The 13,982-nt window shown below is 30.3% G+C and overlaps 1 non-coding gene across 1 annotated transcript; it reads left to right on the top strand.

Moving 5' to 3' along the window:
- Positions 1-12,871: 12,871 nt before the first annotated feature.
- Positions 12,872-12,951, top strand: Trnal-uag. The gene has a single exon. It is a non-coding gene; the product is annotated as a tRNA-Leu (tRNA).
- The last annotated feature ends 1,031 nt before the right edge of the window (positions 12,952-13,982 follow it).

Here is a 13,982-nt window from a genome sequence, read left to right as displayed (position 1 = left end):
ATTATTATTATTATTATTATATAGTTATTATTATTATTATTTTCTGTTTTCAATTGATAATGATTTGTTAGATTTTAAGTACTGCTTCAATTTCTTAAAAAAAAATACAAACGCTACAAAAACAAAAAACTATTATATAAAATTCCTATATATTTCTTTTGTGTGTACAGAAAAAAAAATAAAGTTTAAGATTGTCTCGTTTAACGAATTCGGTTCCGAAATTTTGTTGTGTTTTTATGTTTGTTTGTTTGTTTTCCATTTGGATTTGGAATCAATAATGAAGAATTTGTTTGTTTGGGAAACGGCAGAGATTATCGTGAACCGCTTGGCAATACGGAGTCTTCCAAAGAAGATTGAGTGAATAAAAAGAAATAAATAGAAACAAACCCTTTTAGATGTTTATATACAAGAAGAGAAAGAAAAAAAAATGAATAAAGAGAGTGTCTGCATCAAGTAAACTGCGCAATGATACGTTAAAATAAAACAAGAGAAAAGAAGGACCCTGTCGTGTGTGTGTGCATGATGTTGATGATTACGTGCGTTTTGAGAAACTGAAGATTGAACACGCTTTAAATGTCGCAATTTCTTTCGTACTAGACTTAATTAAACTAATCAACAAAGTATATTATTGTACAGAGAACAAAAAATTAAAAAAAAACAACAAAAAGAAAACGTAAATAAATAATGAATGAATAGTAATAATAACTTTATGTCATATATAGGTGTGCCTTTTAAAAAGAAACAAATGAAGAGATGATACGAGATTATTGACGAAGTGAGGAGGAAAAGTGTACAATTTTTATTTGTGTGAAATATTTACATAAATATATACATATATATTTCGCTAAAGTAGTGACGATAATGATAAAGAATCGCAGTAGGTTTTGATTTCGCTTTCGGGCTTCGGGACGAGATTCCGGCTCTTTCCGTTCTCTATATAGTTCCGTCCACGAAACGCGTATAACTAAAGAAAAATCACAGATCAGTTCGTTTTCCTTAACTTGTTCGTTGCTTTAATCCATTCGTTTTTTTTTCCCGGGATTCCGCTTCTTTTCCGGTCACGAGAATCCCGTCCCGACGCCCTTCAATCAACGCAATCACAAATACCAAAAAAAGAAAAATTAAAATCGACAGCAACAAAATCTTTTTATAAAAATAATAAATATATTTATTAATCCCACGCCAAAAATGCTCAATTCTCTTAAATATTAAATAAGATTATTTTAATTGTTAATTTCTAATTACTACTATTACTATAAACATGTGTAAGATCACTAGATTTAATTTGTTCATTGTTCATTTTTTTTTATTATATATATACTTTCATTGTTTTGTTTTTAAATTAGTGGATTATGTCTTTTGTTGATACGCTTATGGCACTAATAATTACTCTGTTTTATTTATTTCTATTTTTGTTAATTACTACTATTATTGCATCATTTAATCCTTATTTTTTTCTCTTCCTTGCAAGAAGACAACTTTGGCAATACTGTATTTCGTTTTGACCCTAGTTTTTAATTCTTAATACCTAATTTATATGAACTATTATAATGACAAAAAAATTATGATTATAAAACAAAACAGCAATCGTCAAGAACGCCCACCAATTTTTGTTTTATTTCAACTTTTTGTTTTTCTTTCGTAGCAGATTTGATTTCTTCTATTTGTATTTCCCGGACGGAGGGGAAAGTTCACACATATCTAATATTGTTGTTATTAATAATAATGATCCAGTCACAAGTGCAATATTTACGTAGAGAGACGAAAAACGTTTTTTTTTTTAAATTTTCCTTTCTCATTTTCGTACAGAGAATGAATAATAATGAAACAACACAATTTCTAGCAATATTTATATACATAAATACTATATATATATATATTATAATATAAAAAAAAAACAAAATATATAAATAAATAAAGAAAATTATATATTGTAAGGCGTTATGTAATGTGAGAGAAAGACGAAGAGAGAATGCGAATAATTAAGTTTGAATGAGCTGATGTTTCTGTTTTTGTCCTTTGTCCCTTTTTCATCTCTTCGTTCTCGGCTCAAAAGAGATGTTTACCTGTATAACAATCAAATCTAGTGTGATTTTTTCTAATTGTGAAACGCAAACGAACGAATGATGAAACTTAAATTTATATTTTCTGATTACATTTTTTTACTTTAAGTTTTGTTCCTCGAAGACTTATTATCATTAAGTGATACACAACACAATACATTACATTATAATTAATATTATTATATGATTATATAATTTTTAATATATTTTTTTTTTATTTGATAATTACTGTTTTTTTTTGTGTGCTTTTTTAGTGGACTTTCTCGATATATATATTTATGTATATGGTAGATGCTTTTAGTGGCTACTATAAACTATATAGTTCTGATTTCTGATGAATAATAATTAAATAAAAAAATATGTGAATGAAAAACGAAAAATAATAATGAAGATGAATCGACTTGAACAAAAAACTATGTGAACGAATTAGTGTATTTCTTTTGAAACAACCTTAATATAATATCCTAGTAGAACATAGTTTCGTGGAGACGACGAGAAGGTAAGATATTTTGTTTATTAATTGTTTGCGAATCAACAGGTAGAAATTTCAAGGTAAGAAAATTGCAGTTGAAATATTTAGAAAAAATTCGGACTAATCGAGGAATTGAAACCTGCACAAAACGAGAATCAACAGATTGTTTATGTATCCAAAAAAATATAATTTTGTGTAAATATTTTCATTTTTCTCGATGAAAATTTAGTTTGTTTTGTAAATAAAAATCTCATTTATTTGAAACCGGACTAATCGAGGAATTTAAAATCGAACAACACGAGAATCGACAGACTATTTATGTATCCAAAAAAAATATAATTTCGAGAATTTATTTTCATTTTTCTCAATGAAAATTTTGTTTCTTTTGTAAATAAAAATCTAATCGTTTTCCCACTATTTGAAACCGGACTAATCGAGGAATTTAAAACCGCACAAAACGAGAATTGACAGATTAATTATGTATCAAAAAAAAAAAATATAATTTTGTGTAAACATTTTTAAGAAGTTATTTTCATTTTTCTCAATGAAAATTTAGTTTGTTTTGTAATTGAAAACCTCATCTGTTTCGCATTGTTTGAAACCGGATTAATTGAGGAATTTAAAACAGCACAAAACGAGAATCGACAGATTATTTATGTATAGAAAAATATAATTTTGTGTAAACATTTTTGAGAATTTATTTTCATTTTTTTTCAATGAAAATTTAGTTCGTTTTGTAACTAAAAATCTCATCCATTTCGCACTGTTTGAAACCGGACTAATCGAGGAATTGAAAACCGCACAAAACGAGAATCTACAGATTATTTATGTATAAAAAAAAAATATAATTTTGTGTAAACATTTTGAGAATTTATTTTCATTTTTCTCAATGAAAAATTAATTTGTTTTCTAATTAAAAATTTCATCGGTTTCGCAATATTTGAAACCGGACTGATCGAGGAATTTAAAACCGCACAAAACGAGAATAGACAGATTATTTATGTATCCAAAAAATATAATTTTGAGAATTTATTTTCATTTTTCTCAATAAAAATTTAGTTCGTTTTGTAACTAAAAATCTTATTGGTTTCGCACTATTTGAAACCGGACTAATCGAGGAATTTAAAACCGAACAACACGAGAATCAATAGATTGTTTATGTATCAAAAAAAATAATTTTGTGTAAAAATTTTTGATAATTTATTTTCTTAATGAAAAGTTAGTTTGTTTTAAAATTTTGCGAAAACCGCACTAAGCGAAATGTTGCGCTTTATCTGAAATGCCAACTTGATAATTGCATCATGTAATTGAGACTAATTGCGTTTCGCTATTGATGCGTTGAATGTAACTTTGTTTCTCGCTAATTGGTTTTTTTCAACGATGTTTATGAAACTTCGGGATTTCGATGTTTCGCCGAGGACAACAATGGCACGGAAAACCGATCGAAGAGTCGAATATATCGCAATATATCCACGGAGGAAACAAAGGAAAAACTCTGAGCGGATCGATTGCTTCTGCATTGTCGTCGGAAGGGACGTAACGGAGCGAACAAATACCTAATGTTCGAATAACTGCAGGATAAATACCGAAAACTGTTCGACAATGGAGAGACTCCCCAATGGTTGCTTTTAGTTAGCCACCCCATAAAATGCAAGCAGGAAGAGAGTGAGGAAATTGGATTTTGGCCAATTGGAAGATGAAGATGTTGCGTAATTCTAGTTGATGTTGCAATAGTTTTAAAGCAATTTTTGCATTTTGTCGAGGACTTTTCATTACACCTTTGCGCTCTTCCCTCCCGCTTCTGCACACATGTAAAGTCCGTAATGCCAGCAAGGGGGTTGAGAGGGTTCGTTTCGTGTCTGCAAAAAGTGGGGTGGGTGTAGCTGCTGTAGCGGGAGCGGTGTGTATGCACACGGAATCAACCCCAACTAAAAACAGGCGTCGCGACGCCAGTTTGCGTCCGGCCACCGAAGACGTCGCGTCGCAACTTCCGCAACATTTCAGGGATTTCTTTTTGGCCTGTCCCCGGAACATAAATAAACGCGCGCGCGTTTTCTTTCACCTCTTTCTTTCCACATCAACAACAACAACAAGAGCAAAGAAACCATAACTGTGTGCATTTCCTGTTTTATATTTTATTGTTGTTGCTGGGATTTACTGCGAAATTCCAAACTTCGACCGTCCAAAACAAAAACTTTGATTTCGAGCCAACCCGGATTACGTAAGTATATCAAGACTTTAACAACAACAATTTCAACATTTTCTTTCCTATTTTTAACATTCGAAACTAAAGCCCTCATCTGCAATCCACTTAATTGAATTAATTCCATCCAATTAAAATTAATTTCAACTTTTATAACTTAATTACCGTCCAAATTGCAATTACCTTATTACATAATACACACACACACAATATTGTAACGAATTTTAAAAAACATAATGAATTTGTTATTAATCATTTGATTCTTTATACGTTTTCATGCGACTGGTGTATTTCTGTTACAATTATTACAAATATTTTGATGTGTTTCTGATTCATTGCAATATGATGAATTCTGTTGTTTACGTTCGCACGAATTACGCGTTTCATTTCGAAAATAAAACATATTTGAAAACATTTATTATTATCGTCGAAGCGTAATCAAATATTGATGGGATTACGGAAAATCAAACTGAATATTTGTTTTAAATTTCATTAATATATAATTTTATTTCCATATTGCGAAAATATTTAATAAACGCGCAACAATATATGAATAATTCATTTGTCATTTATTATCTATCTGTTTGATTTCTCATTTTAATAAATGTTTATTTACATTTTCACTACTAAAAGTTAATCAATTTTCAAAAAATAAAAACAAATTTAATTTTACTAATAATAAACTAATGTTTATTAATATACAAAATCTGTTTAGACAAATTTTATTCTTTATAGATAATGAGTTTATTTTTAAATAAGTTTTAAAGCAATGATCAGAAAACTAAAACGTGAGCAAAGTTTATTTCTTTATAAATAAAAAAAATAAACTGCAATGTAAAGTTTGCAAGAGTTTTATTGCTGTATACTTGAGGGATTACATGAAATACGTCCCGATGATGGTTAACCGCAACTTGTTACTTCACACTTTCTTCCGATAATCGAAGGAAATCTGCAAAAAAAAAGTTTTTCTTTAAATTTTAATTTACTAACTAAATGTTTTCTTGTAAAGCTAATAAAAAAAATGTATTTTATATAAGTAAAAACGTTATCTAATAAATATATGAGTGCGGTTTAGTAATAAGTTTATTTATTAATGTAATAATTTAAGCTAAAGTTCAAATTAATTGTAAAAAGAAAATATACACAATAATGAATTAAAAATTAGTCTTTTCTCCCATACATTGAGCTTTTTCTTGCAAATGGTTTGAAACGGATTTCGGGCTAATCTTCAGTTCTTGGGCAATGGAATAAGTGCTCGCATTCCGGTCCAACTCGACGATTTTCATGATTTTATCAACATTTTCGACAATTAGTTTACCAGAACGAATCAACGCTTTGTTATTGCATTCGATACTTTATTAGGTCCTTAACCAAAACAACATTTTTCGCCGCCTGCTCCGCTTTTATCCTTAGTCGTAGTGGTACAGAAGAATGAATCGAATTTTCTCTTTTTTTACCTACATTTTGGAACGCTCTAACACACAACTGGGTTCACTAAACACAAAACTTTGAAAGAACTTTTTGTAAAGCGTAATGTCGCCTTTAAGTCGCAGTATAGAATGACAAGATACAACGTATACATCTTGAGATATGGCTCATCAAACATTACAATAATATCCACAAACAAATAAAAAAAAAATGATTCATATACACAAATTGATATTGAAAATGTAATATTACATTTTAATAACTGTTTCATATTAAATTTCTAGAGATGATTTTAAAACCAGTAATTAAATAATGTCGATGTATATTCGCTGCGCATCATTCATCGACTCGGACATTACTTATTTTATTTAATTAAATCCATCGAGCATTGGAAATTCGATTAGATTCGACTGCGTCCATCGAGCGTGGCTAATTAAAAGTTTCTGCAAATTCGCAATGAAATCAACGTTCGTCTCACTCAATAAACATCATCATTGAAATATCGATAATTAAAATTTGATGATGGAACATTTACAGTATTCAAATTAAATATTTATTGCAAAAAAAATTCAATTAAAGATTACAAAAAAAAAAAATGTTTGATTGCATTTTTTTTTGTTAGTAAATAATAAATAATGTTGTTATAACTTGAATTAGAATGAATTTAAGATTAGTTTGAGTTTGCTGAAATTGGAAAGTTTTATTTAATTCACAAACTGAAAAAGGTCTGAATTCGTACGAACTTTCAGCGATTTTAATTAGCCTTTTCTGCGTTTTGTGTGTTTGTGTATATTAGCTTTTGGGTCTGGTTTTCATTTCTGCCCTTCGTTTATTCTAATTTTCTTTTATGCCCGTGTCCATCTCGGTCGTCCTTTGTTTCGCAGTCAACGGCCTCGTGGATGGAGACGATAAATTTTCCGACCCTTTCTTTTTCGAGTCGAAACCACCACTTCTACCGCAAGCAAAAACGAGCCTCTGCAGACACGCGACGTATCGTGCGATAATTTCGGAAACCCTCTTAATGAACTTGCATTAATACCGACATCATCGACGACGAATTTCGTAACATACAGGATTTTATGAAAATGAACAAAATCAGTTTGATTCTTCAAAAAAAAAAGTCTTCATTTAATTGCATAATTGTTTGGATATTCTTAAGATAAGAACACAATAATCTGATGCAAATTTAGTGAAGAATACTGAGAATTAATGAAAATTCTTGACTTTAAATTGTTACTTTTGATGGGAGATTGCTTCTTTAATTAATTACAATTAAACGTGAATAAAACTGTGAGTTTATTAAATATTTAACTAAATTTAAATAGAAAAACGATTGATTATTTGGGGGGAGACGTAGAAAGGCAATTATTGGTAAGTTCTTTTTGGATCAAGGAGCATTTCCGTAAAGGGGACGGAGCACCCTCTGATCGCAAATCAAGGTTAATCCAACGGGAATTGCGTTTTCTCTCGATTCGACATAATTCTTATTGACTTGCACACGAAATCCGTACACTCTGTATATAAGTAACATGCGTGTGTATATGAATTGCTTAATTAGATCCAACCAGCGAGCAGGAGAGGATGGAAAAGCATTGTTCCAAAATTTACCATTTGTCCTGTTCCTTCCTGGCCAGTTGTGCCCTCCCACGAGAGTAAACCCAAATTTAATTACCACCGAAATCCCAATTAATTTGTGTATAAATAAATTTATAACAGCTGCAGCAACAACAAGAAGAAAAATGAGCTTATCGTAGATTTGGGAGTTCGGTTCATATTAATAATTATTAATTACATATGAAATTGAGATTTATCTTAAACTGTTGTAATAAATAGGATTTCGACGAATTGGAAAATTAAGTCAGTTTTAATCAAAAGCAACAATAAAACAGAGATTAAGACATACAAATAAATGTTAATTTACAAGATTTAGGTGTGATGTATAGAGTATTCATACATTGCTGTTGTTTATCAAAAAAAGCAGTCTTATTTGCATATGTCTTAAAAGTAATTTGTTATGATGAAGTTGAAATATATCTTATATTAAGAATTCTTGAGTATATTTATCTTAATAGTTTCTGAATATACACTCACGATCTCTCGGTTTCAAACGTTCATTTCGTTTTAGAGGTGGAAGAGGTCGGTTGATGTGTACGTGGCGGTGTATTAATTAAAAGTTCAAAGTTGGAAATGCCGCAGAGTCGATTTGACCTGCGAGTCGAAAAGCTCAAGTTTCACTCAGACATCTCAAACGGTGCGAATCCGTTCCGTTCGGCGTTTGGCTTAATTGCAGATTTCAGTTTAAACCCAGTCCAATTGCCGTTCATAATTCGTCGACTCTTTGATCATACTTTTTTTTAACGTTTAACATAGTTTATTCTAGTCAGCGAAACTGCTGCTTTTTCAATCACTTTTTCGACTAATTGGGTCTAGTTTTCATTTTAATTACGAATAATCACCTATTTTTATCACTTTAATAATTTAATAACAAAAAATACAACAAATAAAGCAGAAGAGTAAAACTTAAATATATATCTTGCTTATTGATCTACAAACTTAATCCCAGGACGATGTTTTCCTTGATTAAACTAAATACGTCCCAGATCAAATTTATCAAAACAAGAAACTGCAATATCCATCATATTTGATCAATGACTTGTAATTACTCAGATGCTTCCAGTATAAGCAGAAACGTCGTTTCACATCAAGATATGCACGTAATTGCATCGGTCAACAACAACAACAACAACAAAAAAACATTTTGAAATTATTTGCTGTTATTTGAAAATATCTTGTCTACACTTCAATTATATAAGTATACAAGTTCTTTAGTAATTTAGATAATCAATATGAACTTTGGATGAAGAAAATAGATCATTTTATTCTCTATGACACTTAAATGACAGAAGTCATCCAACTACTATGTTTAAATGACGTTTCTGTCATTATATAACCAATAATTTTTGGGCTGTCAATTGAAATTATCTTGTCTACACTTCAATTATATAAGTATACAAGTTCTGAGTAATTTAGATAATCAATATGAACTTTGGATGAAGAAAATAGATCATTTTATTCTCTATGACACTTAAATGACAGAAGTCATCCAACTACTATGTTTAAATGACATTTCTGTCATTATATAACCAATAATTTTTGGGCTGTCATTTGAAATTATCTTATCTACACTTCAATTATATAAGTATACAAGTTCTTGAGTAATTTAGAAAATCAATATGAACGTTGGATGAAGAAAATAGATCATTTCATTCTCTACATTTTCCATGACACTTAAATGACAGAAGTCAACCAACTACTATGTTTAAATGACATTTCTGTCATTATATAACCAATAATTTTTGGGCTGTCATTTGAAATTATCTTGTCTACACTTCAATTATATAAGTATACAAGTTCTTGAGTAATTTAGATAATAAATATGAACTTTGGTTGAAGAAAATAGATCATTTTATTTTCTATGACACTTAAATGACAGAAGTCATCCAAATACTTTAAATGACATTTCTGTCATTATATAACCAATAATTTTGGCTGTCAATTGAAATTATCTTGTCAACACTGCAATTATATAAGTAGACAAGTTCTTGAGTAATTTAGAAAATCAATATGAACTGTGGATGAAAAAAAAATAGACTATTTAATTCTCTATATTTTCAAGTATGTCCGTTAAAATCAGGTCCTTTGTTTACAATGCATTATGGAAGACAAACAACGTGCTTTCGGTATTCCATATCCCCATCGGTATTTACGTTGTTTTACCATGATAATTCCTTGTTTCTCTTTAATTTCGTTTAAGCTTTCGACATGTGGGGAAAATACTCCACTCGAAGCAAACAACGCAGGAGAAAGAATGGAGAAAAATGGAAAACTGAAGGAGAAAATGAAGAAAGAAAGAAAAAAAAACCAATAGATTTTTATTGATATATACACCCAGCTAGTTGTTGCCGTAGCGACAGACTTGCGTGTACACACGTAATTATTTCCATATTACTACTCCACTCCTAGAATTTCCCAGAAAATTCCAACTATTAACTTGAACTTATTTACACGGAGACTAGTTTAATTCATTAAGCGTTTAGTAACTGAGAACGCATAAATTCGTGGACAGGTGGAGGCGAGGGGTGAACGCAATTACGTAAAGTAACGCACTTTCATAAATCACTCCTTAACAAAAAAAACTATAATTAAGACTTTAATGTGAAGGGGAGTGTTGAAGATTCTTAATGACCAATAAATATTCGTATTAGAGAAAAAAAGAACGGTTTTGAATAGGGGTTGAAGATTTTTTTTTTTAGTAATTGCGGAGGGATAAAATTTTATGTAACAAAAAATTATTGTAGGTAAAAACTGCAACGATTTGAATACCTCGCAAATGAGGAGAGATGAACAAAAAAAAAATGTTATAATTGAGGACGAAATGTGTAGGTGGATATACTCTCTCTGGGCTTTCGTAATTGAAGAAAACGTCGGCTGCAAATTGGTTTGATTTGCGGCTTTGCTGAAACGTCGAAACTCGGAACCGAAACCAAATGATCGGGGATTATTCAATTCCTACGTCGCATCCGAATGCATGCACAAAACACACACTCACACGCATATGTCAATGCGTTTGTATTTGTACACACAGACAGGGAAATCAGAATTTGTACAATGGCCATGGGGACGCAAAAAGCAAGCAGCGCAGCCAAATCTAATCTACTTTTGACGTTTACAAAGCTTTACCTATTTCCCAATCCACTCGAGAGAAAACTAACAAGGAAAAATAAAAAGAAATACTTGTGTGTGTGTGTGTGTGGGGAGGAAATGCAAACCGTTTGTTTGTTGAATTTAAAGACAATTTATTAGTTTGTAATCAATATAAAGGTCATGTGATTAATTGAATTTTTGTTATGTTGCATCACCACTTTACATGAAATGACACTTAAATGACAGTTAGGTGTACCAACTACTGTGTGTAATCGAAATTTATGTCATTATATAATCAATAACATAACAAAAATAAAGCTAAGTGAAGGGAAACAAAGAAGATAAAAAAATACTTTTTGGGGGATAAAATGCAAACTATTTGTTTGTTATCTAAGGAGAAATTATTGGTTTCTAATCAATATAAATATATTGCATGAAATGACACTTAAATGACAGTAATGTGCAGTTGACATTTATGTCACAATATAACCAATAATTTCGACTGTCATTTAAATGTCAAATCGCGATATTTCTAATTGTTTTGTGCAAATCATTTTATTGAAACGAAGGATATTCTTTTATTGTTCTGATTATCATAATATTTACGTTACTTCTAGAATCGATGATATACAGATATATTTTTAGACGTTTGATTTATGACCTACACATAATATCCGCATACATTTCCAAAACTTGGCTCATATGGAAATCAATGATTAGGCAACTTTAGTTTTACTTCTGAAAAATAAATAATTTATGAAAACCCAAACATTTTATTTCACTTCACAAAATTTTATTTATTTTTTCGCACCCTTAAATAAATTCAATCAATTTCTATCTAACGGCATACAGAATGTTGTATGTTTGTCAAATAAGTAGAAAATGATTCAATTCAATTGAATCCATTTAATTTCTTTGTTGACTAAACGAAACATCGATTTCGGCCAATGTTAGTTTATAATCAGTTTGAAATACCATCGAAAACATATCAATTTACATGAATTGCATGTAAATTGATATGTTTTTTGATACATAATGCAATGTATTCCATTGAAAACGTAATGATTAAAAAAAAACTTTTGAAAAAAATGTTATTTATTTTCAAAAAGTAAACTTCAATAGAGAAGTTTTTAATTAAACAGTAAACACAAAATCCCCCTATTTGCATTCGGAAATACGAAGGGAAAAGTATGCATTACGCAATAACGGATATTTTCGCTTTGAGGAAAACTTTAGCTTCCGATCCTCTTACAAATGAGAGTGGAGCGATACGAGATGTAAGAAGTCGAATGCTCGGGGTGGAAGAGAAGGGCCGAAAGCGATGAAGGTAAAGGGAAATAAAGGAAAAACAACGAGGAGCTAAAAATTCATAGATTCCGTGCGGCAATCTGTAAAGAAGGAAAACTTGGAAACTTCCCTAAACACAGAAATATTGTATTCATCGTCGGGGAAATTTGTTCACGTCGACGCGAAGAATGTTATGATGGTTATGATATATATATATAGACCTGAGCGAAAAGTTTTTGCCTTAATTCCTTCACGTTGTTGCGTATACGTAAGGTGGTGGTGTGCATGCGCTTCTTTATATTGTAAAAGATTTTTTTTCCATCCTTTCGGAACGCAGCAAATTTACACCGAATAACTTCTTGGCGTTGAAGAAATTGCTTTTGTGCTTCTTCCTTTTCTTTTCTAATACCAACACAAAAAAGTATAGTGCACTTCGAAATATTCGTATTAAAGTAAAAAAAATATGTGTATGCAATAAATTACAGGTAACAAAAATTTCTTAAATTGGAAATTTATATTTCGTAATTTTCATAATATATTTTATTATTGACAATATTCGTGTTCTACATTTATTTATGTGATTGATAATTTCAAAGTTATTAATAACAAAAATGTTCGTAAATTGAAAATTCGTAAGGCGAAAAATTTCTTACGTAAGCGATCGTAGTGTAGCAAAGTGTTGGTAACGGGAAATGTTTGCTTATTTTTTCAACAGGCAGCGTGGCCGAGCGGTCTAAGGCGCTGGTTTTAGGCACCAGTCCGAAAGGGCGTGGGTTCGAATCCCACCGCTGTCAACCCTTTTATAATAATTCAAAAATTTTAATATTATTAATTTTTATTTTATATAGTTTACTACACTAGTAGTATTGAAGAAAAAGTTTGTCGTAATTTTATATAATTTGTTACAAATAAATTATTAAAAATGTCTTACTCAATTTCCAAATATTATTTTTTTATCCAATGTTTTTCTATGCAAATAAACTTTAATATAAACCCTAATTAATTTAATTTTTTAAATTCAATTTTAAATTATCAACAGATCCATGAAAGCTCTTCTCCAATTATTTTTTTCTACACTCTATTCAAACTTTAAACTTTATGCATTCATCTGTTTTATGGTTTTGACAGAAGAAGCAAAGTGAATTTGATTTGTTGGTTTTCCTCGACTCACTCACTCTTTCTCATACTTTTTGGGTATAATTCTTTGAAGCGAACCGAACTGGAACTATGGTTTTGGAAAGCCGAAATAGTTTGCCCGGCGAAAGCTCCGAAGTATTGAAATATTACAAATTGTTTCGCGAAAGTTCCAGTCCGCATTATTCGTATGACAATGGCAACGACGACAAAAACGACAACGCGAATTATTTATGCGCGCGAAATTTGAACGCGTCCATTGCTGGCTGCTTAATTTAGTGTACCGTAAAAAAAACTATATAATAGAAGAAAATTGTGAAAGTATGTTCATAGATTTCATCAATTTAAGTTTGTTGTGTTAGACGTGCGACTTGTAATGATTCTGGAAGACTTGTTTCGTCGGTAATTACGCCGCTCCCAGACGAACTTTTCAGACATTAGAACATGATTTAACTGCCTTTGATTTATCGTTCGGCTTTGTTTGGTTCAGACACGGTTTTCGACCTACTTGCATAACATTTGCAATCTTATAATGCATCGTTGCTAGGATATATCTAGTTCTTTTATTTTGACGTATCATGTCATAATTCATTAATACGTCAACTGTCAAATGCACAATTCATATTATCATTATTATTATAAATTAATTAATCAAAAATTTTAAAATTGTCATTAATTGAATTTTCGTTAT

Source organism: Nicrophorus vespilloides, unplaced genomic scaffold, assembly GCF_001412225.1.
Source record: "Nicrophorus vespilloides isolate i.1.1-1 unplaced genomic scaffold, Nicve_v1.0, whole genome shotgun sequence".
NCBI classification, from domain to species: Eukaryota; Metazoa; Arthropoda; class Insecta; order Coleoptera; family Silphidae; genus Nicrophorus; species Nicrophorus vespilloides.
Note: the sequence above shows the minus strand (reverse complement) of the source record. Positions and strands in the feature narration are given on the sequence as shown.